At 42.6% G+C, this 24,032-nt stretch overlaps 1 protein-coding gene across 2 annotated transcripts in view; it reads left to right on the top strand.

Annotated features, from left to right (window-relative positions):
- Positions 1-3,970: 3,970 nt before the first annotated feature.
- LOC135571284 (mucin-2-like) overlaps positions 3,971-24,032 on the top strand; it is a 45,129-nt gene continuing 25,067 nt past the window's right edge. The window contains exons 1-2 of one of the 2 annotated variants that reach the window (XM_065017066.1): positions 3,971-4,551; positions 10,391-10,743. The gene's annotated coding sequence lies outside the window, so the exon portion shown is untranslated. The remainder of the gene's footprint in view (positions 4,552-10,390; positions 10,744-24,032) is intronic. The other variant, XM_065017067.1, reaches the window with a different exon arrangement.

Raw genomic sequence — 24,032 nt, 5'->3', positions numbered from 1 at the left:
TACAGTAGTAATACTGCACTATGTAGTACTAGTAGTGCACTATACAGTAGTAGTAGTGCACTATATAGTAGTAGTAGTGCACTATACAGTAGTAGTGCACTATATAGTAGTAGTAGTGCACTATATAGTAGTAGTAGTGCACTATATAGTAGTAGTAGTGCACTATACAGTAGTAGTAGTGCACTATATAGTAGTAGTAGTGCACTATATAGTAGTAGTAGTGCACTATATAGTAGTAGTAGTGCGCTAAATAGTAGTAGTAGTGCACTATACAGTAGTAGTAGTGCACTATATAGTAGTAGTAGTGCACTATACAGTAGTAGTAGTGCACTATATAGTAGTAGTAGTGCGCTAAATAGTAGTAGTAGTGCACTATACAGTAGTAGTAGTGCACTATATAGTAGTAGTAGTGCACTATGTAGTAGTAGTAGTGCACTATACAGTAGTAGTAGTGCACTATATAGTAGTAGTAGTGCACTATACAGTAGTAGTAGTGCACTATACAGTAGTAGTAGTGCACTATACAGTAGTAGTGCACTATATAGTAGTAGTAGTGCACTATATAGTAGTAGTAGTGCACTATATAGTAGTAGTAGTGCACTATGTAGTAGTAGTAGTGCACTAAATAGTAGTAGTAGTGCACTATACAGTAGTAGTAGTGCACTATATAGTAGTAGTAGTGCACTATGTAGTAGTAGTAGTGCACTATACAGTAGTAGTAGTGCACTATATAGTAGTAGTAGTGCACTATATAGTAGTAGTAGTGCACTATACAGTAGTAGTAGTGCACTATATAGTAGTAGTAGTGCACTATACAGTAGTAGTAGTGCACTATACAGTAGTAGTGCACTATATAGTAGTAGTAGTGCACTATATAGTAGTAGTAGTGCACTATATAGTAGTAGTAGTGCACTACACAGTAGTAGTAGTGCACTATACAGTAGTAGTAGTGCACTATACAGTAGTAGTGGACTATATAGTAGTAGTAGTGCACTATATAGTAGTAGTAGTGCACTATACAGTAGTAGTAGTGCACTATACAGTAGTAGTAGTGCACTATATAGTAGTAGTAGTGCACTATATAGTAGTAGTAGTGCACTATACAGTAGTAGTAGTGCACTATACAGTAGTAGTGCACTATATAGTAGTAGTAGTGCACTATATAGTAGTAGTAGTGCACTATATAGTAGTAGTAGTGCACTATATAGTAGTAGTAGTGCACTATATAGTAGTAGTAGTGCACTACACAGTAGTAGTAGTGCACTATACAGTAGTAGTAGTGCACTATACAGTAGTAGTGGACTATATAGTAGTAGTAGTGCACTATATAGTAGTAGTAGTGCACTATACAGTAGTAGTAGTGCACTATATAGTAGTAGTAGTGCACTATATAGTAGTAGTAGTGCACTATACAGTAGTAGTAGTGCACTATACAGTAGTAGTGCACTATATAGTAGTAGTAGTGCACTATATAGTAGTAGTAGTGCACTATATAGTAGTAGTAGTGCACTATACAGTAGTAGTAGTGCACTATACAGTAGTAGTAGTGCACTATACAGTAGTAGTGGACTATATAGTAGTAGTAGTGCACTATATAGTAGTAGTAGTGCACTATACAGTAGTAGTAGTGCACTATATAGTAGTAGTAGTGCACTATACAGTAGTAGTAGTGCACTATACAGTAGTAGTAGTACACAATACAGTAGTAGTAGTGCACTACACAGTAGTAGTAGTGTACTATACAGTAGTAGTAGTGCACTATACAGTAGTAGTAGTGCACTATATAGTAGTAGTAGTGCACTATATAGTAGTAGTAGTGCACTATGTAGTAGTAGTAGTGCACTATACAGTAGTAGTAGTGCACTATATAGTAGTAGTAGTGCACTATGTAGTAGTAGTAGTGCACTATATAGTAGTAGTAGTGCACTATGTAGTAGTAGTAGTACACTATACAGTAGTAGTAGTGCACTATATAGTAGTAGTAGTGCACTATACAGTAGTAGTAGTGCACTATATAGTAGTAGTAGTGCACTATATAGTAGTAGTAGTGCACTATACAGTAGTAGTAGTGCACTATATAGTAGTAGTAGTGCACTATACAGTAGTAGTAGTGCACTATACAGTAGTAGTAGTACACAATACAGTAGTAGTAGTGCACTACACAGTAGTAGTAGTGTACTATACAGTAGTAGTAGTGCACTATACAGTAGTAGTAGTGCACTATATAGTAGTAGTAGTGCACTATATAGTAGTAGTAGTGCACTATGTAGTAGTAGTAGTGCACTATACAGTAGTAGTAGTGCACTATATAGTAGTAGTAGTGCACTATGTAGTAGTAGTAGTGCACTATATAGTAGTAGTAGTGCACTATGTAGTAGTAGTAGTACACTATACAGTAGTAGTAGTGCACTATATAGTAGTAGTAGTGCACTATACAGTAGTAGTAGTGCACTATATAGTAGTAGTAGTGCACTATACAGTAGTAGTAGTGCACTATACAGTAGTAGTAGTGCACTATACAGTAGTAGTGGACTATATAGTAGTAGTAGTGCACTATATAGTAGTAGTAGTGCACTATATAGTAGTAGTAGTGCACTATGTAGTAGTAGTAGTGCACTATGTAGTAGTAGTAGTACACAATACAGTAGTAGTAGTGCACTATACAGTAGTAGTAGTACACAATACAGTAGTAGTAGTAGTGCACTATATAGTAGTAGTAGTGCACTATACAGTAGTAGTAGTACACAATACAGTAGTAGTAGTGCACTATATAGTAGTAGTAGTGCACTATATAGTAGTAGTAGTGCACTATGTAGTAGTAGTAGTGCACTATACAGTAGTAGTAGTGCACTATATAGTAGTAGTAGTGCACTATACAGTAGTAGTAGTGCACTATATAGTAGTAATAGTGCACTATATAGTAGTAGTAGTGCACTATACAGTACTAGTAGTGCACTATATAGTAGTAGTAGTGCACTATGTAGGGAATAGCGTGCCATATAGGACTCTCACTTAGTGTCTGTCTGTCTCTGCTTCAGCCCCACAGGCTGGTTTATAGGACTCTACCTTAGTCTCTGTCTGGCTCAGTGCTAGGCTGGTTTATAGGACTCTACCTTAGTCTCTGTCTGTCTCAGTGCTAGGCTGGTTAATAGGACTCTACCTTAGTCTCTGTCTGTCTCAGTGCTAGGCTGGTTTATAGGACTCTACCTTAGTCTCTGTCTGTCTCAGTGCTTCAGCCTCACAGGCTGGTTTATAGGACTCTACCTTAGTCTCTGTCTGTCTCAGTGCTAGGCTGGTTTCTAGGACTCTACCTTAGTCTCTGTCTGTCTCAGTGCTAGGCTGGTTAATAGGACTCTACCTTAGTCTCTGTCTGTCTCAGTGCTAGGCTGGTTTATAGGACTCTACCTTAGTCTCTGTCTGTCTCAGTGCTTCAGGCTCACAGGCTGGTTTATAGGACTCTACCTTAGTCTCTGTCTGTCTCAGTGCTAGGCTGGTTTCTAGGACTCTACCTTAGTCTCTGTCTGTCTCAGTGCTTCAGCCCCACAGGCTGGTTTATAGGACTCTACTGGAATGGTAGATTTGCAGTATAACTGAAACGTACGAGGAGACATGCAGATATATCGTGTATTCTAGGAGTTATTTCAGAGTTTGGAGTTGGGCTGGTTCATCGACCGTTTTGTTTACCCAATTATTAATAAACCCGTTCCTTATGAATTGTGAAATTAAAATGTTTGATTTACTATGTAACTACGAGTTACGGAGTCGAGATATGCGATATTTGAGGTGTGCAGCGAATAGGCTATTTTACTTCTGTGATTTAGATATTTTGGGTGAAACCCAAGGTAATGTGTGATAAAGATAGTGCTGCTGGTTGGCATGGGGGCAGAGCAGGGAACATTCCTCCCACTTACTGCCGCTAGTCGCTCTGAGGACAAAGAATCAAATGGGTCAGGCTGGAGAAACCAGGATCTGTCGCAGCCGGAAACGTTATAGCTCCTGCTACAAACGTTACTGTAGGCCACAGACATATCTAGAGCTCATCCGAAGTCCCGTTTTATTGTTGACGTTTGTTGTGGATACAATTTTAAGTTTTTCCTCTTCTGAGAATGAAGATGGCTATTTCACATTGTCGAAGGTTTGCGCCGCAGTTTTAAAGGGACGGAGGCAAGGCGCTCTCTTCCTCCTCCTCGGACAGACGAGGAAGAGCCTGGAAACCGCTTGGGAATGTAAAACATACTCCGCGTCAATGTTCTCAACGTGGCTCTCTGGATGATGTATCCTCTGGGACCTCGTTTCAATGGTACACTTGTCTGGTGTGGATGTTAAATGTTTCCTGAACCAACGACATATAGCCGATAAGAGCATCGGTTACCGACAGTGTGGCAGTTATCATCCGTCTATTGTCATCTAGAGACAACTACTACTTGGTTGAAATGAATGGGCCACAATACAAACTGCGTATGTGTCTAATCAACAGAAAACGCTTGTAGGAATCTTAGCCTACTTCCCGACCACCAGTTATTAGGTTACTTTGACCAGCACACAGACAAGGTAGGTGGATAACCTCACAGCTGATGTCCTGTATATTACAACACGGATGGGATGTTTTTAGGTATTACGTGTTGTATCTGGGATGGGGATGATATCTCAACAGATAATAAGCGTATGTTTTTTGTTGTTGTTGTATTAAATGAATAAGACGTATTTCATAAAGATTGCATCGCGAGGGTGGGTCGTACTTCGGATACAGTTGATGATGCGTGATGCTGGTCTGGCCGTGGACCGTTATTTGTGTAGGTCCGGGAGGAGGAAGGGACAGGTACGGTGACTTTCAACTGCAACAAATAGATGAGACACAAGTCAACCCGGTCTCAGAGCATTTCGTATTATTCTTTACAAAAATCATCCGATAAACTCCATTTAGTATGATATGTTACGTTTCGTATGGTAAACTATGTATTCATTTTGTGGATTGTCATCAATTTCGTATAATATATTATGAATTACAATTGATATGATTTTTATGTCCAGTATGAAGGAAGTTAGAGGTAGTTTCGCTAGCCAATGCTAACTAGTGTTATGACTGCAAGTCTATGGGTATCTGTGCGTTGCCCCCATCCTGACCTCAGTGTGTGCGTAGTATATCGAACAGAGCAGAATTTAATACATCTTTATTGTCCCTGAAGGGAAGTTCTTTTGCAGCAAAAATGTCAATACAAACCGGCCACATGAAAACTGAGTTATAGAAACCCAGTCCTGAGAAGGAGATTGTTATGCATACAGCTGGGTTTTATCCCCACCATCTCTGACCACCGTACAGAACCTGAATAAGACGGTCCCAAATGGGACCCTATTCCCTTTATAGTACACAACCTTGACCCGCCTTTGGTCAGAAGCAGGGCACTATAAAGGGTCAAGGGTATCATTTGGGATACAGGGTCATTACAGATATCCTGGTTTTAACCAGGACCCAGCTCTAACTGTACGGTGTCTCCTGGCTCTAACTGTACGGTGTCTCCTGGCTCTAGACAGGACCCAGCTCTAACTGTACGGTGTCTCCTGGTTTTAACCAGGACCCAGCTCTAACTGTACGGTGTCTCCTGGTTTTAACCAGGACCCAGCTCTAACTGTACGGTGTCTCCTGGTTTTAACCAGGACCCAGCTCTAACTGTACGGTGTCTCCTGGCTCTAACCAGGACCCAGCTCTAACTGTACGGTGTCTCCTGGCTCTAACCAGGACCCAGCTCTAACTGTACGGTGTCTCCTGGTTTTAACCAGGACCCAGCTCTAACTGTACGGTGTCTCCTGGTTTTAACCAGGACCCAGCTCTAACTGTACGGTGTCTCCTGGCTCTAACCAGGACCCAGCTCTAACTGTATGGTGTCTCCTGGCTCTAACCAGGACCCAGCTCTAGCTGTACGGTGTCTCCTGGCTCTAACCAGGACCCAGCTCTAACTGTACGGTGTTTCCTGGCTCTAACCAGGACCCAGCTCTAGCTGTACGGTGTCTCCTGGCTCTAGCTGTACGGTGTCTCCTGGCTCTAACCAGGACCCAGCTCTAGCTGTACGGTGTCTCCTGGCTCTAACCAGGACCCAGCTCTAGCTGTACGGTGTCTCCTGGCTCTAACCGGTGTCTCCTGGGACCCATCTCTAACTGTACGGTGTCTCCTGGTTCTAACCAGGACCCAGCTCTAACTGTACGGTGTCTCCTGGTTCTAACCAGGACCCAGCTCTAGCTGTACGGTGTCTCCTGGCTCTAACCAGGACCCAGCTCTAGCTGTACAGTGTCTCCTGGTTCTAACCAGGACCCAGCTCTAACTGTACGGTGTCTCCTGGCTCTAGCTGTACGGTGTCTCCTGGCTCTAGCTGTACGGTGTCTCCTGGCTCTAGCTGTACAGTGTCTCCTGGTTTTAACCAGGACCCAGCTCTAGCTGTACGGTGTCTCCTGGCTCTAACCAGGACCCAGCTCTAGCTGTACGGTGTCTCCTGGCTCTAACCAGGACCCAGCTCTAGCTGTACGGTGTCTCCTGGCTCTAACCAGGACCCAGCTCTAGCTGTACGGTGTCTCCTGGCTCTAGCTGTACGGTGTCTCCTGGCTCTAACCAGGACCCAGCTCTAACTGTACGGTGTCTCCTGGTTCTAACCAGGACCCAGCTCTAGCTGTACGGTGTCTCCTGGCTCTAACCAGCACCCTGCTCTAGCTGTACGGTGTCTCCTGGTTCTAACCAGGACCCAGCTCTAACTGTACGGTGTCTCCTGGCTCTAACCAGGACCCAGCTCTAGCTGTACGGTGTCTCCTGGCTCTAACCAGGACCCAGCTCTAACTGTACGGTGTCTCCTGGCTCTAGCTGTACGGTGTCTCCTGGCTCTAACCAGGACCCAGCTCTAACTGTACGGTGTCTCCTGGCTCTAGCTGTACGGTGTCTCCTGGCTCTAACCAGGACCCAGCTCTAGCTGTACGGTGTCTCCTGGCTCTAACCAGGACCCAGCTCTAGCTGTACTGTGTTTCCTGGCTCTAACCAGGACCCAGCTCTAGCTGTACGGTGTCTCCTGGCTCTAGCTGTACGGTGTCTCCTGGCTCTAACCAGGACCCAGCTCTAGCTGTACGGTGTCTCCTGGTTCTAACCAGGACCCAGCTCTAGCTGTACGGTGTCTCCTGGCTCTAACCAGGACCCAGCTCTAGCTGTACGGTGTCTCCTGGTTCTAACCAGGACCCAGCTCTAGCTGTACGGTGTCTCCTGGTTCTAACCAGGACCCAGCTCTAACTGTACGGTGTCTCCTGGCTCTAGCTGTACGGTGTCTCCTGGCTCTAACCAGGACCCAGCTCTAGCTGTACGGTGTCTCCTGGCTCTAACCAGGACCCAGCTCTAACTGTACGGTGTCTCCTGGCTCTAGCTGTACGGTGTCTCCTGGCTCTAACCAGGACCCAGCTCTAGCTGTACGGTGTCTCCTGGCTCTAACCAGGACCCAGCTCTAACTGTACGGTGTCTCCTGGCTCTAACCAGGACCCAGCTCTAGCTGTACGGTGTCTCCTGGTTCTAGCTGTACGGTGTCTCCTGGCTCTAGCTGTATGGTGTCTCCTGGCTCTAGCTGTACAGTGTTTCCTGGCTCTAACCAGGACCCAGCTCTAACTGTACGGTGTCTCCTGGCTCTAACCAGGACCCAGCTCTAACTGTACGGTGTCTCCTGGCTCTAGCTGTACAGTGTCTCCTGGCTCTAACCAGGACCCAGCTCTAACTGTACGGTGTCTCCTGGCTCTAACCAGGACCCAGCTCTAGCTGTACGGTGTCTCCTGGTTCTAGCTGTATGGTGTCTCCTGGCTCTAGCTGTATGGTGTCTCCTGGCTCTAACTGTACGGTGTCTCCTGGCTCTAACCAGGACCCAGCTCTTACTGTACGGTGTCTCCTGGTTTTAACCAGGACCCAGCTCTAACTGTACGGTGTCTCCTGGCTCTAACCAGGACCCAGCTCTAACTGTACGGTGTCTCCTGGTTTTAACCAGGACCCAGCTCTAACTGTACGGTGTCTCCTGGCTCTAACCAGGACCCAGCTCTAACTGTACGGTGTCTCCTGGCTCTAACCAGGACCCAGCTCTAGCTGTACGGTGTCTCCTGCTCTACGGTGTCTCCTGGCTCTAACCAGGACCCAGCTCTAACTGTACGGTGTTTCCTGGCTCTAACCAGGACCCAGCTCTAGCTGTACGGTGTCTCCTGGCTCTAGCTGTACGGTGTCTCCTGGCTCTAACCAGGACCCAGCTCTAGCTGTACGGTGTCTCCTGGCTCTAACCAGGACCCAGCTCTAGCTGTACGGTGTCTCCTGGCTCTAACCAGGACCCAGCTCTAGCTGTACGGTGTCTCCTGGCTCTAGCTGTACGGTGTCTCCTGGTTCTAACCAGGACCCATCTCTAACTGTACGGTGTCTCCTGGTTCTAACCAGGACCCAGCTCTAACTGTACGGTGTCTCCTGGTTCTAACCAGGACCCAGCTCTAGCTGTACGGTGTCTCCTGGCTCTAACCAGGACCCAGCTCTAGCTGTACAGTGTCTCCTGGTTCTAACCAGGACCCAGCTCTAACTGTACGGTGTCTCCTGGCTCTAGCTGTACGGTGTCTCCTGGCTCTAGTTGTACGGTGTCTCCTGGCTCTAGCTGTACAGTGTCTCCTGGTTTTAACCAGGACCCAGCTCTAGCTGTACGGTGTCTCCTGGCTCTAACCAGGACCCAGCTCTAGCTGTACGGTGTCTCCTGGCTCTAACCAGGACCCAGCTCTAGCTGTACGGTGTCTCCTGGCTCTAACCAGGACCCAGCTCTAGCTGTACGGTGTCTCCTGGTTCTAACCAGGACCCAGCTCTAGCTGTACGGTGTCTCCTGGCTCTAACCAGGACCCAGCTCTAACTGTACGGTGTCTCCTGGTTCTAACCAGGACCCAGCTCTAGCTGTACGGTGTCTCCTGGCTCTAACCAGGACCCAGCTCTAGCTGTACGGTGTCTCCTGGCTCTAACCAGGACCCAGCTCTAGCTGTACGGTGTCTCCTGGCTCTAACCAGGACCCAGCTCTAGCTGTACGGTGTCTCCTGGTTCTAACCAGGACCCAGCTCTAGCTGTACGGTGTCTCCTGGCTCTAACCAGGACCCAGCTCTAGCTGTACGGTGTCTCCTGGCTCTAACCAGGACCCAGCTCTAACTGTACGGTGTCTCCTGGCTCTAACCAGGACCCAGCTCTAGCTGTACGGTGTCTCCTGGCTCTAACCAGGACCCAGCTCTAACTGTACGGTGTCTCCTGGTTCTAACCAGGACCCAGCTCTAGCTGTACGGTGTCTCCTGGCTCTAAAGGACCCAGCTCTAGCTGTACGGTGTCTCCTGGCTCTAACCAGGACCCAGCTCTAGCTGTACGGTGTCTCCTGGCTCTAACCAGGACCCAGCTCTAGCTGTACGGTGTCTCCTGGTTCTAACCAGGACCCAGCTCTAGCTGTACGGTGTCTCCTGGCTCTAACCAGGACCCAGCTCTAACTGTACGGTGTCTCCTGGCTCTAACCAGGACCCAGCTCTAACTGTACGGTGTCTCCTGGTTCTAACCAGGACCCAGCTCTAGCTGTACGGTGTCTCCTGGCTCTAACCAGGACCCAGCTCTAGCTGTACGGTGTCTCCTGGCTCTAACCAGGACCCAGCTCTAGCTGTACGGTGTCTCCTGGTTCTAACCAGGACCCAGCTCTAGCTGCAGAATAGTTGTAACTATGTAACACACACAAACTCTCTCTCTCTCTCTCTCTCTCTCTCTCTCTCTCTCTCTCTCTCTCTCTCTCTCTCTCTCTCTCTCTCTCTCTCTCTCTCTCCCTCTTTCTCTCTTTCTCTCTCTCTCTCCCTCTTTCTCTCTTTCTCACACACACACACACACACACACACACACACACACACACACACACACACACACACACACACACACACACACACACACACATGACCTCTCCCCCCTCTCCCTCCCTCCCCCCTCTCTCTCTCTCTTTCTCATGTCTCCCAGACCTCCTTAACAGCTCCTGTAGTTTTGGTAATCCCAGACCTCCTTAACAGATCCTGTAGTAGTCATGGTAATCCCAGACCTCCTTAACAGATCCTGTAGTAGTCATGGTAATCCCAGACCTCCTTAACAGATCCTGTAGTAGTCATGGTAATCCCAGACCTCCTTAACAGATCCTGTAGTAGTCATGGTAATCCCAGACCTCCTTAACAGATCCTGTAGTAGTCATGGTAATCCCAGACCTCCTTAACAGATCCTGTAGTAGTCATGGTAATCCCAGACCTCCTTAACAGATCCTGTAGTAGTCATGGTAATCCCAGTGATCAGATAGCAGCAGAGCTGGAGGAGATAACACCAGGAGCACTGATACTGTTCCTTCTTCAGGAAACAAGGAGGGAGCAAAGTTCTGCTGGGAGGAGAGACGTGGACTGAGAGACGAGAGCAGGAGAGAGAGACGTGGACTGAGAGAAGAGAGAGAGACCTGGGCTGAGAGAAGAGAGAGGGAGACGTGGACTGAGAGAAGAGAGAGAGAGCAGGAGAGACATGGACTGAGAGAGGAGAGAGAGCAGGAGAGACGTGGACTGAGAGAAGAGAGAGAGCAGGAGAGACGTGGACTGAGAGAAGAGAAAGAGAGAGATCTGGACTGTGAATTGAGAGTGTGGGAGAAGGAGAAGGAGAGACAAAGCTGAACTGTGGACCTGTAGACATATTAATGGAGACCTGCTCCCAGGCTGTTGGTGAGTAATGAGCTACACACCAAGTACATACAGTTGAAGTCGGAGGTTTACATACACCTTAGCCAAATACATTTAAAAACTCAGTTTTTCACAATTCCTGACATTTAATCCAAATAACAATTCCCTGTTTTAGGTCAGTTAGTTTATTTTAAGAATGTGAAATGTCAGAATAATAGTAGAGAGAATGATTCATTTAACCTTTTATTTCTTTCATCACATTCCCAGTGGGTCAGAAGTTTACATACAGTCAATTAGTATTTGGTAGCATTGCCTTTAAATTGGGTCAAACATTTCGGGTAGCCTGCTGCCACCCCCATGCTTCACGTTTGGGATGGTGTTCTTCGGCATGCAAGCCTCCCCTTTTTCCACCAAACATAACGATGGTCATTCTGGCCAAATAGTTCTATTTTTGTTTCATCAGACCAGAGGACATTTCTCCAAAAAGTACAATCTTTGTCCCCATGTGCAGTTGCAAACCATAGTCTGGCTTTTTTTTATGGCGGTTTTGGAGCAGTGGCTTCTTCCTTGCTGAGCGGCCTTTCAGGTTATGTCGATATAGGACTCGTTTTACTGTGGATATAGATACTTTTCTACCTGTTTCCTCCAGCATCTTCACAAGGTCCTTTGCTGTTCTGGGATTGTTTTGCACATTTTTTGCACCAAGGTACATTCATCTCTAGGAGACAGAACGCGTCTCCTTCCTGAGCGGTATGACGGCTGCGTGGTCCCATGGTGTTTATACTTGCGTACTATTGTTTGTACAGATGAACATGGTACCTTCAGGCGTTTGGAAATTGCTCCCAAGGATGAACCAGACTTGTGGAGGTCTACAATTATTTTTCTGAGGTCTTGGCTGATTTATTTTGATTTTCCCATGATGTCAAGCAAAGAGGCACTGAGTTGGAATGTAGGCCTTGAAATACATCCACAGGTACACCTCCAATTGACTCAAATGATGTCAATTAGCCTATCAGAAGCTTCTAAAGCCATGACATCATATTCTGGAATTTTCCAAGCTGTTTAAAGGCACAGTCAACTTAGTGAATGTAAACTTCTGACCCACTGGAATTGTGATACGGTGAATTATAAGTGAAATAATCTGTTGTTAAACAATTGTTGGAAAAATGACTTGTGTCATGCACAAAGTAGATGTCCTAACCGACTTGCCAAAACTATAGTTTGTTAACAAGAAACTTGTGGAGTGGTTGAAAAATGAGTTTTAATGACTCCAATCTAAGTGTATGTAAACTTTCGACTTCAACCAAATTGTGATATATTGGCCTATCAACCCATTGGTATAGGGGTTATATTGTGATATACAGGCCTATCAACCCATTGGTATAGGGGTTATATTGTGATATACAGGCCTATCAACCCATTGGTATAGGGGTTATATTGTGATATAGGCCTATCAACCCATTGGTATAGGGGTTATATTGTGATATATTGGCCTATCAACCCGTTGGTATAGGGGTTATATTGTGATATACAGGCCTATCAACCCATTGGTATAGGGGTTATATTGTGATATAGGCCTATCAACCCATTGGTATAGGGGTTATATTGTGATATAGGCCTATCAACCCATTGGTATAGGGGTTATATTGTGATATACAGGCCTATCAACCCATTGGTATAGGGGTTATATTGTGATATACAAGCCTATAGTCCTGCCTATTAGAGCCACAGTAGGGGTCCACACCGGATGGGTTATATTGTGATATAGGCCTATCAACCCATTGGTATAGGGGTTATATTGTGATATACAGGCCTATCAACCCATTGGTATAGGGGTTATATTGTGATATACAAGCCTATCAACCCGTTGGTATAGGGGTTATATTGTGATATACAGGCCTATCAACCCATTGGTATAGGGGTTATATTGTGATATACAGGCCTATCAACCCATTGGTATAAGGGTTATATTGTGATATACAGGCCTATCAACCCATTGGTATAGGGGTTATATTGTGATATACAAGCCTATCAACCCGTTGGTATAGGGGTTATATTGTGATATACAGGCCTATCAACCCATTGGTATAGGGGTTATATTGTGATATACAGGCCTATCAACCCATTGGTATAAGGGTTATATTGTGATATACAGGCCTATCAACCCGTTGGTATAGGGGTTATATTGTGATATACAGGCCTATCAACCCGTTGGTATAGGGGTTATATTGTGATATACAGGCCTATCAACCCATTGGTATAGGGGTTATATTGTGATATACAGGCCTATCAACCCATTGGTATAAGGGTTATATTGTGATATACAGGCCTATCAACCCATTAGTATAGGGGTTATATTGTGATATACAGGCCTATCAACCCATTGGTATAGGGGTTATATTGTGATATACAGGCCTATCAACCCATTGGTATAGGGGTTATATTGTGATATACAGGCCTATCAACCCGTTGGTATAGGGGTTATATTGTGATATATTGGCCTATCAACCCATTGGTATAGGGGTTATATTGTGATATACAGGCCTATCAACCCATTGGTATAAGGGTTATATTGTGATATACAGGCCTATCAACCCATTGGTATAGGGGTTATATTGTGATATACAAGCCTATCAACCCGTTGGTATAGGGGTTATATTGTGATATACAGGCCTATCAACCCATTGGTATAGGGGTTATATTGTGATATACAGGCCTATCAACCCATTGGTATAGGGGTTATATTGTGATATACAAGCCTATCAACCCGTTGGTATAGGGGTTATATTGTGATATACAGGCCTATCAACCCGTTGGTATAGGGGTTATATTGTGATATACAGGCCTATCAACCCATTGGTATAGGGGTTATATTGTGATATACAGGCCTATCAACCCATTGGTATAAGGGTTATATTGTGATATACAGGCCTATCAACCCATTAGTATAGGGGTTATATTGTGATATACAGGCCTATCAACCCATTGGTATAGGGGTTATATTGTGATATACAGGCCTATCAACCCATTGGTATAGGGGTTATATTGTGATATACAGGCCTATCAACCCGTTGGTATAGGGGTTATATTGTGATATATTGGCCTATCAACCCATTGGTATAGGGGTTATATTGTGATATACAGGCCTATCAACCCATTGGTATAAGGGTTATATTGTGATATACAGGCCTATCAACCCATTGGTATAGGGGTTATATTGTGATATACAAGCCTATCAACCCGTTGGTATAGGGGTTATATTGTGATATACAGGCCTATCAACCCATTGGTATAGGGGTTATATTGTGATATACAGGCCTATCAACCCATTGGTATAGGGGTTATATTGTGATATACAAGCCTATCAACCCGTTGGTATAGGGGTTATATTGTGATATACAGGCCTATCAACCCATTGGTATAGGGGTTATATTGTGATATACAGGCCTATCAACCCATTGGTATAGGGGTTATATTGTGATATACAGGCCTATAGTCCTGCCTATTAGAGCCACAGTAGGGGTCCACACCAGATGGGTTATATTGTGATATACAGGCCTATAGTCCTGCCTATTAGAGCCACAGTAGGGGTCCATACCGGATGGGTTATATTGTGATATACAGGCCTATAGTCCTGCCTATTAGAGCCACAGTAGGGGTCCATACCGGATGGGTTATATTGTGATATACAGGCCTATAGTCCTGCCTATTAGAGCCACAGTAGGGGTCCACACCGGATGGGTTATATTGTGATATACAGGCCTATAGTCCTGCCTATTAGAGCCACAGTAGGGGTCCACACCGGATGGTGGAAGATTTTGGTTTTAGTTTTTGGTCATAAACAGGACATTCTGTTCTTATTGTTAACTCTGTTCTGTTCTTATTGTTAACTCTGTTCTGTTCTTATTGTTAACTCTGTTCTGTTCTTATTGTTAACTCTGTTCTGTTCTTATTGTTAACTCTGTTCTTATTGTTAACTCTGTTCTGTTCTTATTGTTAACTCTGTTCTGTTCTTATTGTTAACTCTGTTCTGTTCTTATTGTTAACTCTGTTCTTATTGTTAACTCTGTTCTTATTGTTAACTCTGTTCTTATTGTTAACTCTGTTCTGTTCTTATTGTTAACTCTGTTCTGTTCTTATTGTTAACTCTGTTCTGTTCTTATTGTTAACTCTGTTCTGTTCTTATTGTTAACTCTGTTCTGTTCTTATTGTTAACTCTGTTCTGTTCTTATTGTTAACTCTGTTCTGTTCTTATTGTTAACTCTGTTCTGTTCTTATTGTTAACTCTGTTCTGTTCTTATTGTTAACTCTGTTCTTATTGTTAACTCTGTTCTTATTGTTAACTCTGTTCTTATTGTTAACTCTGTTCTTATTGTTAACTCTGTTCTATTCTTATTGTTAACTCTGTTCTATTCTTATTGTTAACTCTGTTCTTATTGTTAACTCTGTTCTGTTCTTATTGTTAACTCTGTTCTTATTGTTAACTCTGTTCTTATTGTTAACTCTGTTCTATTCTTATTGTTAACTCTGTTCTATTCTTATTGTTAACTCTGTTCTTATTGTTAACTCTGTTCTGTTCTTATTGTTAACTCTGTTCTGTTCTTATTGTTAACTCTGTTCTGTTCTTATTGTTAACTCTGTTCTGTTCTTATTGTTAACTCTGTTCTGTTCTTATTGTTAACTCTGTTCTGTTCTTATTGTTAACTCTGTTCTGTTCTTATTGTTAACTCTGTTCTTATTGTTAACTCTGTTCTGTTCTTATTGTTAACTCTGTTCTTATTGTTAACTCTGTTCTTATTGTTAACTCTGTTCTATTCTTATTGTTAACTCTGTTCTATTCTTATTGTTAACTCTGTTCTTATTGTTAACTCTGTTCTGTTCTTATTGTTAACTCTGTTCTGTTCTTATTGTTAACTCTGTTCTGTTCTTATTGTTAACTCTGTTCTGTTCTTATTGTTAACTCTGTTCTGTTCTTATTGTTAACTCTGTTCTTATTGTTAACTCTGTTCTGTTCTTATTGTTAACTCTGTTCTGTTCTTATTGTTAACTCTGTTCTGTTCTTATTGTTAACTCTGTTCTTATTGTTAACTCTGTTCTGTTCTTATTGTTAACTCTGTTCTGTTCTTATTGTTAACTCTGTTCTGTTCTTATTGTTAACTCTGTTCTGTTCTTATTGTTAACTCTGTTCTTATTGTTAACTCTGTTCTGTTCTTATTGTTAACTCTGTTCTGTTCTTATTGTTAACTCTGTTCTGTTCTTATTGTTAACTCTGTTCTTATTGTTAACTCTGTTCTGTTCTTATTGTTAACTCTGTTCTGTTCTTATTGTTAACTCTGTTCTGTTCTTATTGTTAACTCTGTTCTTATTGTTAACTCTGTTCTTATTGTTAACTCTATTCTGTTCTTATTGTTAACTCTGTTCTGTTCTTATTGTTAACTCTGTTCTGTTCTTATTGTTAACTCTGTTCTGTTCTTATTGTTAACTCTGTTCTGTTCTTATTGTTAACTCTGTTCTGTTCTTATTGTTAACTCTGTTCTGTTCTTATTGTTAACTCTGTTCTGTTCTTATTGTTAACTCTGTTCTGTTCTTATTGTTAACTCTGTTCTTATTGTTAACTCTGTTCTTATTGTTAACTCTGTTCTTATTGTTAACTCTGTTCTTATTGTTAACTCTGTTCTGTTCTTATTGTTAACTCTGTTCTGTTCTTATTGTTAACTCTGTTCTTATTGTTAACTCTGTTCTGTTCTTATTGTTAACTCTGTTCTGTTCTTATTGTTAACTCTGTTCTGTTCTTATTGTTAACTCTGTTCTGTTCTTATTGTTAACTCTGTTCTTATTGTTAACTCTGTTCTTATTGTTAACTCTGTTCTGTTCTTATTGTTAACTCTGTTCTGTTCTTATTGTTAACTCTGTTCTGTTCTTATTGTTAACTCTGTTCTTATTGTTAACTCTGTTCTGTTCTTATTGTTAACTCTGTTCTGTTCTTATTGTTAACTCTGTTCTGTTCTTATTGTTAACTCTGTTCTGTTCTTATTGTTAACTCTGTTCTGTTCTTATTGTTAACTCTGTTCTGTTCTTATTGTTAACTCTGTTCTTATTGTTAACTCTGTTCTGTTCTTATTGTTAACTCTGTTCTGTTCTTATTGTTAACTCTGTTCTGTTCTTATTGTTAACTCTGTTCTTATTGTTAACTCTGTTCTTATTGTTAACTCTATTCTGTTCTTATTGTTAACTCTGTTCTGTTCTTATTGTTAACTCTGTTCTGTTCTTATTGTTAACTCTGTTCTGTTCTTATTGTTAACTCTGTTCTGTTCTTATTGTTAACTCTGTTCTGTTCTTATTGTTAACTCTGTTCTGTTCTTATTGTTAACTCTGTTCTGTTCTTATTGTTAACTCTGTTCTTATTGTTAACTCTGTTCTTATTGTTAACTCTGTTCTTATTGTTAACTCTGTTCTTATTGTTAACTCTGTTCTGTTCTTATTGTTAACTCTGTTCTGTTCTTATTGTTAACTCTGTTCTGTTCTTATTGTTAACTCTGTTCTGTTCTTATTGTTAACTCTGTTCTGTTCTTATTGTTAACTCTGTTCTGTTCTTATTGTTAACTCTGTTCTTATTGTTAACTCTGTTCTGTTCTTATTGTTAACTCTGTTCTGTTCTTATTGTTAACTCTGTTCTGTTCTTATTGTTAACTCTGTTCTGTTCTTATTGTTAACTCTGTTCTTATTGTTAACTCTGTTCTTATTGTTAACTCTGTTCTGTTCTTATTGTTAACTCTGTTCTGTTCTTATTGTTAACTCTGTTCTGTTCTTATTGTTAACTCTGTTCTTATTGTTAACTCTGTTCTGTTCTTATTGTTAACTCTGTTCTTATTGTTAACTCTGTTCTTATTGTTAACTCTGTTCTTATTGTTAACTCTGTTCTGTTCTTATTGTTAACTCTGTTCTGTTCTTATTGTTAACTCTGTTCTGTTCTTATTGTTAACTCTGTTCTTATTGTTAACTCTGTTCTTATTGTTAACTCTGTTCTTATTGTTAACTCTGTTCTTATTGTTAACTCTGTTCTTATTGTTAACTCTGTTCTGTTCTTATTGTTAACTCTGTTCTTATTGTTAACTCTGTTCTTATTGTTAACTCTGTTCTGTTCTTATTGTTAACTCTGTTCTTATTGTTAACTCTGTTCTGTTCTTATTGTTAACTCTGTTCTTATTGTTAACTCTGTTCTGTTCTTATTGTTAACTCTGTTCTTATTGTTAACTCTGTTCTGTTCTTATTGTTAACTCTGTTCTGTTCTTATTGTTAACTCTGTTCTGTTCTTATTGTTAACTCTGTTCTGTTCTTATTGTTAACTCTGTTCTGTTCTTATTGTTAACTCTGTTCTGTTCTTATTGTTAACTCTGTTCTGTTCTTATTGTTAACTCTGTTCTTATTGTTAACTCTGTTCTTATTGTTAACTCTGTTCTGTTCTTATTGTTAACTCTGTTCTGTTCTTATTGTTAACTCTGTTCTGTTCTTATTGTTAACTCTGTTCTGTTCTTATTGTTAACTCTGTTCTGTTCTTATTGTTAACTCTGTTCTTATTGTTAACTCTGTTCTTATTGTTAACTCTGTTCTGTTCTTATTGTTAACTCTGTTCTGTTCTTATTGTTAACTCTGTTCTGTTCTTATTGTTAACTCTGTTCTTATTGTTAACTCTGTTCTGTTCTTATTGTTAACTCTGTTCTTATTGTTAACTCTGTTCTTATTGTTAACTCTGTTCTTATTGTTAACTCTGTTCTGTTCTTATTGTTAACTCTGTTCTGTTCTTATTGTTAACTCTGTTCTTATTGTTAACTCTGTTCTTATTGTTAACTCTGTTCTGTTCTTATTGTTAACTCTGTTCTGTTCTTATTGTTAACTCTGTTCTGTTCTTATTGTTAACTCTGTTCTGTTCTTATTGTTAACTCTGTTCTTATTGTTAACTCTGTTCTTATTGTTAACTCTGTTCTGTTCTTATTGTTAACTCTGTTCTGTTCTTATTGTTAACTCTGTTCTGTTCTTATTGTTAACTCTGTTCTGTTCTTATTGTTAACTCTGTTCTTATTGTTAACTCTGTTCTGTTCTTATTGTTAACTCTGTTCTGTTCTTATTGTTAACTCTGTTCTGTTCTTATTGTTAACTCTGTTCTGTTCTTATTGTTAACTCTGTTCTGTTCTTATTGTTAACTCTGTTCTGTTCTTATTGTTAACTCTGTTCTGTTCTTATTGTTAACTCTGTTCTGTTCTTATTGTTAACTCTGTTCTGTTCTTATTGTTAACTCTGTTCTGTTCTTATTGTTAACTCTGTTCTGTTCTTATTGTTAACTCTGTTCTGTTCTTATTGTTAACTCTGTTCTGTTCTTATTGTTAACTCTGTTCTTATTGTTAACTCTGTTCTGTTCTTATTGTTAACTCTGTTCTGTTCTTATTGTTAACTCTGTTCTGTTCTTATTGTTAACTCTGTTCTGTTCTTATTGTTAACTCTGTTCTGTTCTTATTGTTAACTCTGTTCTGTTCTTATTGTTAACTCTGTTCTGTTCTTATTGTTAACTCTGTTCTGTTCTTATTGTTAACTCTGTTCTGTTCTTATTGTTAACTCTGTTCTGTTCTTATTGTTAACTCTGTTCTGTTCTTATTGTTAACTCTGTTCTGTTCTTATTGTTAACTCCATTCTTATTGTTAACTCTGTTATGTTCTTATTGTTAACTCTGTTCTGTTCTTATTGTTAACTCTGTTCTGTTCTTATTGTTAACTCTGTTCTTATTGTTAACTCTGTTCTGTTCTTATTGTTAACTCTGTTCTTATTGTTAACTCTGTTCTTATTGTTAACTCTGTTCTGTTCTTATTGTTAACTCTGTTCTGTTCTTATTGTTAACTCTGTTCTTATTGTTAACTCTGTTCTGTTCTTATTGTTAACTCTGTTCTGTTCTTATTGTTAACTCTGTTCTGTTCTTATTGTTAACTCTGTTCTGTTCTTATTGTTAACTCTGTTCTGTTCTTATTGTTAACTCTGTTCTGTTCTTATTGTTAACTCTGTTCTGTTCTTACTCTTAAAATGACAGAGGCAACAGAAGCATCGTCTGCTCCCTCAGTCGTCTCGTAGACAGATTGGGGTCTGCTGGACTATTTTTAGGGGACGTTGATTTTTAGTTATGGACCTCCAGCTTGGTTCTCTCTGTCACATTTCCTCTCAAAGGCTTGGTGGTAAAACGATCACTTTCTTCTTCTTTTTATAAAGCTAGTAGTGACTTTACAAGGCCTTTGTTGGAGAGAAGTAGAATACATTTCTTCTTGTTTTTCTTGGTTCATGTTTTTGTCGTTGTTTGTCTTTATGCTGTGGAAATCTGTTTCATAACCATTAGTCTGGTTGGTTTCGTGGCAGAACTGGGGTTGTGGAGTACAGTATGTCTGGTTGGTTTAGTGGCAGAACTGGGGTTGTGGAGTACAGTATGTCTGGTTGGTTTAGTGGCAGAACTGGGGTTGTGGAGTACAGTATGTCTGGTTGGTTTAGTGGCAGAACTGGGGTTGTGGAGTACAGTATGTCTGGTTGGGTTTAGTGGCAGAACTGGGGTTGTGGAGTACAGTATGTCTGGTTGGTTTAGTGGCAGAACTGGGGTTGTGGAGTACAGTATGTCTGGTTGGTTTAGTGGCAGAACTGGGGTTGTGGAGTACAGTATGTCTGGTTGGTTTAGTGGCAGAACTGGGGTTGTGGAGTACAGTATGTCTGGTTGGTTTAGTGGCAGAACTGGGGTTGTGGAGTACAGTATGTCTGGTTGGTTTAGTAGCAGAACTGGGGTTGTGGAGTACCGTATGTCTGGTTGGTTTAGTGGCAGAACTGGGGTTGTGGAGTACAGTATGTCTGGTTGGTTTAGTGGCAGAACTGGGGTTGTGGAGTACAGTATGTCTGGTTGGTTTAGTGGCAGAACTGGGGTTGTGGAGTACAGTATGTCTGGTTGGTTTAGTGGCAGAACTGGGGTTGTGGAGTACAGTATGTCTGGTTGGTTTAGTGGCAGAACTGGGGTTGTGGAGTACAGTATGTCTGGTTGGTTTAGTGGCAGAACTGGGGTTGTGGAGTACAGTATGTCTGGTTGGTTTAGTGGCAGAACTGGGGTTGTGGAGTACAGTATGTCTGGTTGGTTTTGTGGCAGGCAGAACTGGGGTTGTGGAGTACAGTATGTCTGGTTGGTTTAGTGGCAGGCAGAACTGGGGTTGTGGAGTACAGTATGTCTGGTTGGTTTAGTGGCAGAACTGGGGTTGTGGAGTACAGTATGTCTGGTTGGTTTAGTGGCAGAACTGGGGTTGTGGAGTACAGTATGTCTGGTTGGTTTAGTGGCAGAACTGGGGTTGTGGAGTACAGTATGTCTGGTTGGTTTAGTGGCAGAACTGGGGTTGTGGAGTACAGTATGTCTGGTTGGTTTAGTGGCAGAACTGGGGTTGTGGAGTACAGTATGTCTGGTTGGTTTAGTGGCAGGCAGAACTGGGGTTGTGGAGTACAGTATGTCTGGTTGGTTTAGTGGCAGAACTGGGGTTGTGGAGTACAGTATGTCTGGTTGGTTTAGTGGCAGAACTGGGGTTGTGGAGTACAGTATGTCTGGTTGGTTTAGTGGCAGAACTGGGGTTGTGGAGTACAGTATATCTGGTTGGTTTAGTGGCAGGCAGAACTGGGGTTGTGGAGTACAGTATGTCTGGTTGGTTTAGTGGCAGAACTGGGGTTGTGGAGTACAGTATGTCTGGTTGGTTTAGTGGCAGAACTGGGGTTGTGGAGTACAGTATGTCTGGTTGGTTTAGTGGCAGAACTGGGGTTGTGGAGTACAGTATGTCTGGTTGGTTTAGTGGCAGAACTGGGGTTGTGGAGAACAGTATGTCTGGTTGGTTTAGTGGCAGAACTGGGGTTGTGGAGTACAGTATGTCTGGTTGGTTTAGTGGCAGAACTGGGGTTGTGGAGTACAGTATGTCTGGTTGGTTTAGTGGCAGAACTGGGGTTGTGGAGTACAGTATGTCTGGTTGGTTTAGTGGCAGAACTGGGGTTGTGGAGTACAGTATGTCTGGTTGGTTTAGTGGCAGAACTGGGGTTGTGGAGTACAGTATGTCTGGTTGGGTTTAGTGGCAGAACTGGGGTTGTGGAGTACAGTATGTCTGGTTGGTTTAGTGGCAGAACTGGGGTTGTGGAGTACAGTATGTCTGGTTGGTTTAGTGGCAGGCAGAACTGGGGTTGTGGAGTACAGTATGTCTGGTTGGTTTAGTGGCAGGCAGAACTGGGGTTGTGGAGTACAGTATGTCTGGTTGGTTTAGTGGCAGAACTGGGGTTGTGGAGTACAGTATGTCTGGTTGGTTTAGTGGCAGAACTGGGGTTGTGGAGTACAGTATGTCTGGTTGGTTTAGTGGCAGGCAGAACTGGGGTTGTGGAAGGTACAGTATGTCTGGTTGGTTTAGTGGCAGGCAGAACTGGGGTTGTGGAGTACAGTATGTCTGGTTGGTTTAGTGGCAGAACTGGGGTTGTGGAGTACAGTATGTCTGGTTGGTTTAGTGGCAGAACTGGGGTTGTGGAGTACAGTATGTCTGGTTGGTTTAGTGGCAGGCAGAACTGGGGTTGTGGAGTACAGTATGTCTGGTTGGTTTAGTGGCAGAACTGGGGTTGTGGAGTACAGTATGTCTGGTTGGGTTTAGTGGCAGAACTGGGGTTGTGGAGTACAGTATGTCTGGTTGGTTTAGTGGCAGAACTGGGGTTGTGGAGTACAGTATGTCTGGTTGGTTTAGTGGCAGAACTGGGGTTGTGGAGTACAGTATGTCTGGTTGGTTTAGTGGCAGAACTGGGGTTGTGGAGTACAGTATGTCTGGTTGGTTTAGTGGCAGAACTGGGGTTGTGGAGTACAGTATGTCTGGTTGGTTTAGTGGCAGGCAGAACTGGGGTTGTGGAGTACAGTATGTCTGGTTGGTTTAGTGGCAGAACTGGGGTTGTGGAGTACAGTATGTCTGGTTGGGTTTAGTGGCAGAACTGGGGTTGTGGAGTACAGTATGTCTGGTTGGTTTAGTGGCAGAACTGGGGTTGTGGAGTACAGTATGTCTGGTTGGTTTAGTGGCAGGCAGAACTGGGGTTGTGGAGTACAGTATGTCTGGTTGGTTTAGTGGCAGGCAGAACTGGGGTTGTGGAGTACAGTATGTCTGGTTGGTTTAGTGGCAGAACTGGGGTTGTCAGCCAGTACAGTATGTCTGGTTGGTTTAGTGGCAGAACTGGGGTTGTGGAGTACAGTATGTCTGGTTGGTTTAGTGGCAGGCAGAACTGGGGTTGTGGAGTACAGTATGTCTGGTTGGTTTAGTGGCAGAACTGGGGTTGTGGAGTACAGTATGTCTGGTTGGTTTAGTGGCAGAACTGGGGTTGTGGAGTACAGTATGTCTGGTTGGTTTAGTGGCAGAACTGGGGTTGTGGAGTACAGTATGTCTGGTTGGGTTTAGTGGCAGGCAGAACTGGGGTTGTGGAGTACAGTATGTCTGGTTGGGTTTAGTGGCAGAACTGGGGTTGTGGAGTACAGAAAAACATGTTTTATGGTTTTACATAGAAATAGGCTTGACTCTTGAGTCAACCTGATAACAGTGTTCTTTGAACCCTTCAAATAAAATAGTGAGCGACAGAGAGAGAGGAGGAAGAGGAGGGGGGAGAGGTAGCAGAGAGAGAGAGAGAAAGGAGGAAGAGGAGTGGGGGAGAGGTAGCAGAGAGAGAGAGAAAGGAGGAAGAGGAGTGGGGGAGAGGTAGCAGAGAGAGAGAGAGAGAGAGAAAGGAGGAAGAGGAGTGGGGGAGAGGTAGCAGAAGAGAGAGAGAGAGAGAGAGAGAGAGAGGAGAAAGAGGAGGAGGGGGAGAGGTAGCAGAGAGAGAGAGAGAGAGAGAAAGGAGGAAGAGGAGTGGGGGGGAGAGGTAGCAGAGAGAGAGAGAGAGAGAGAAAGGAGGAAGAGGAGTGGGGGAGAGGTAGCAGAGAGAGAGAGAGAGAGAGAGAGGAGAAAGAGGAGTGGGGGAGAGGTAGCAGAGAGAGAGAGAGAGAGAGAGAAAGGAGGAAGAGGAGTGGGGGAGAGGTAGCAGAGAGAGAGAGAGAGAGAGAAAGGAGGAAGAGGAGTGGGGGGAGAGGTAGCAGAGAGACCAGAGAGAGAGAGAGAGAGAGAGGAGGAAGAGGAGGGGGGAGAGGTAGCAGAGAGAGAGAGAGAGATAGAGAGAGAGAGGAGGAAGAGGAGTGAGGGGAGAGGTAGCAGAGAGAGAGGGGAGAGAGGTAGCAGAGAGAGAGAGAGATTAGTTTAGTGCTGTGTGAAAGGCTGGCAGACTGTCTACTT

Source organism: Oncorhynchus nerka, unplaced genomic scaffold (assembly GCF_034236695.1).
Source record: "Oncorhynchus nerka isolate Pitt River unplaced genomic scaffold, Oner_Uvic_2.0 unplaced_scaffold_311, whole genome shotgun sequence".
NCBI classification, from domain to species: domain Eukaryota; kingdom Metazoa; phylum Chordata; class Actinopteri; order Salmoniformes; family Salmonidae; genus Oncorhynchus; species Oncorhynchus nerka.
This window is presented reverse-complemented; position numbering and strand designations above follow the sequence as displayed.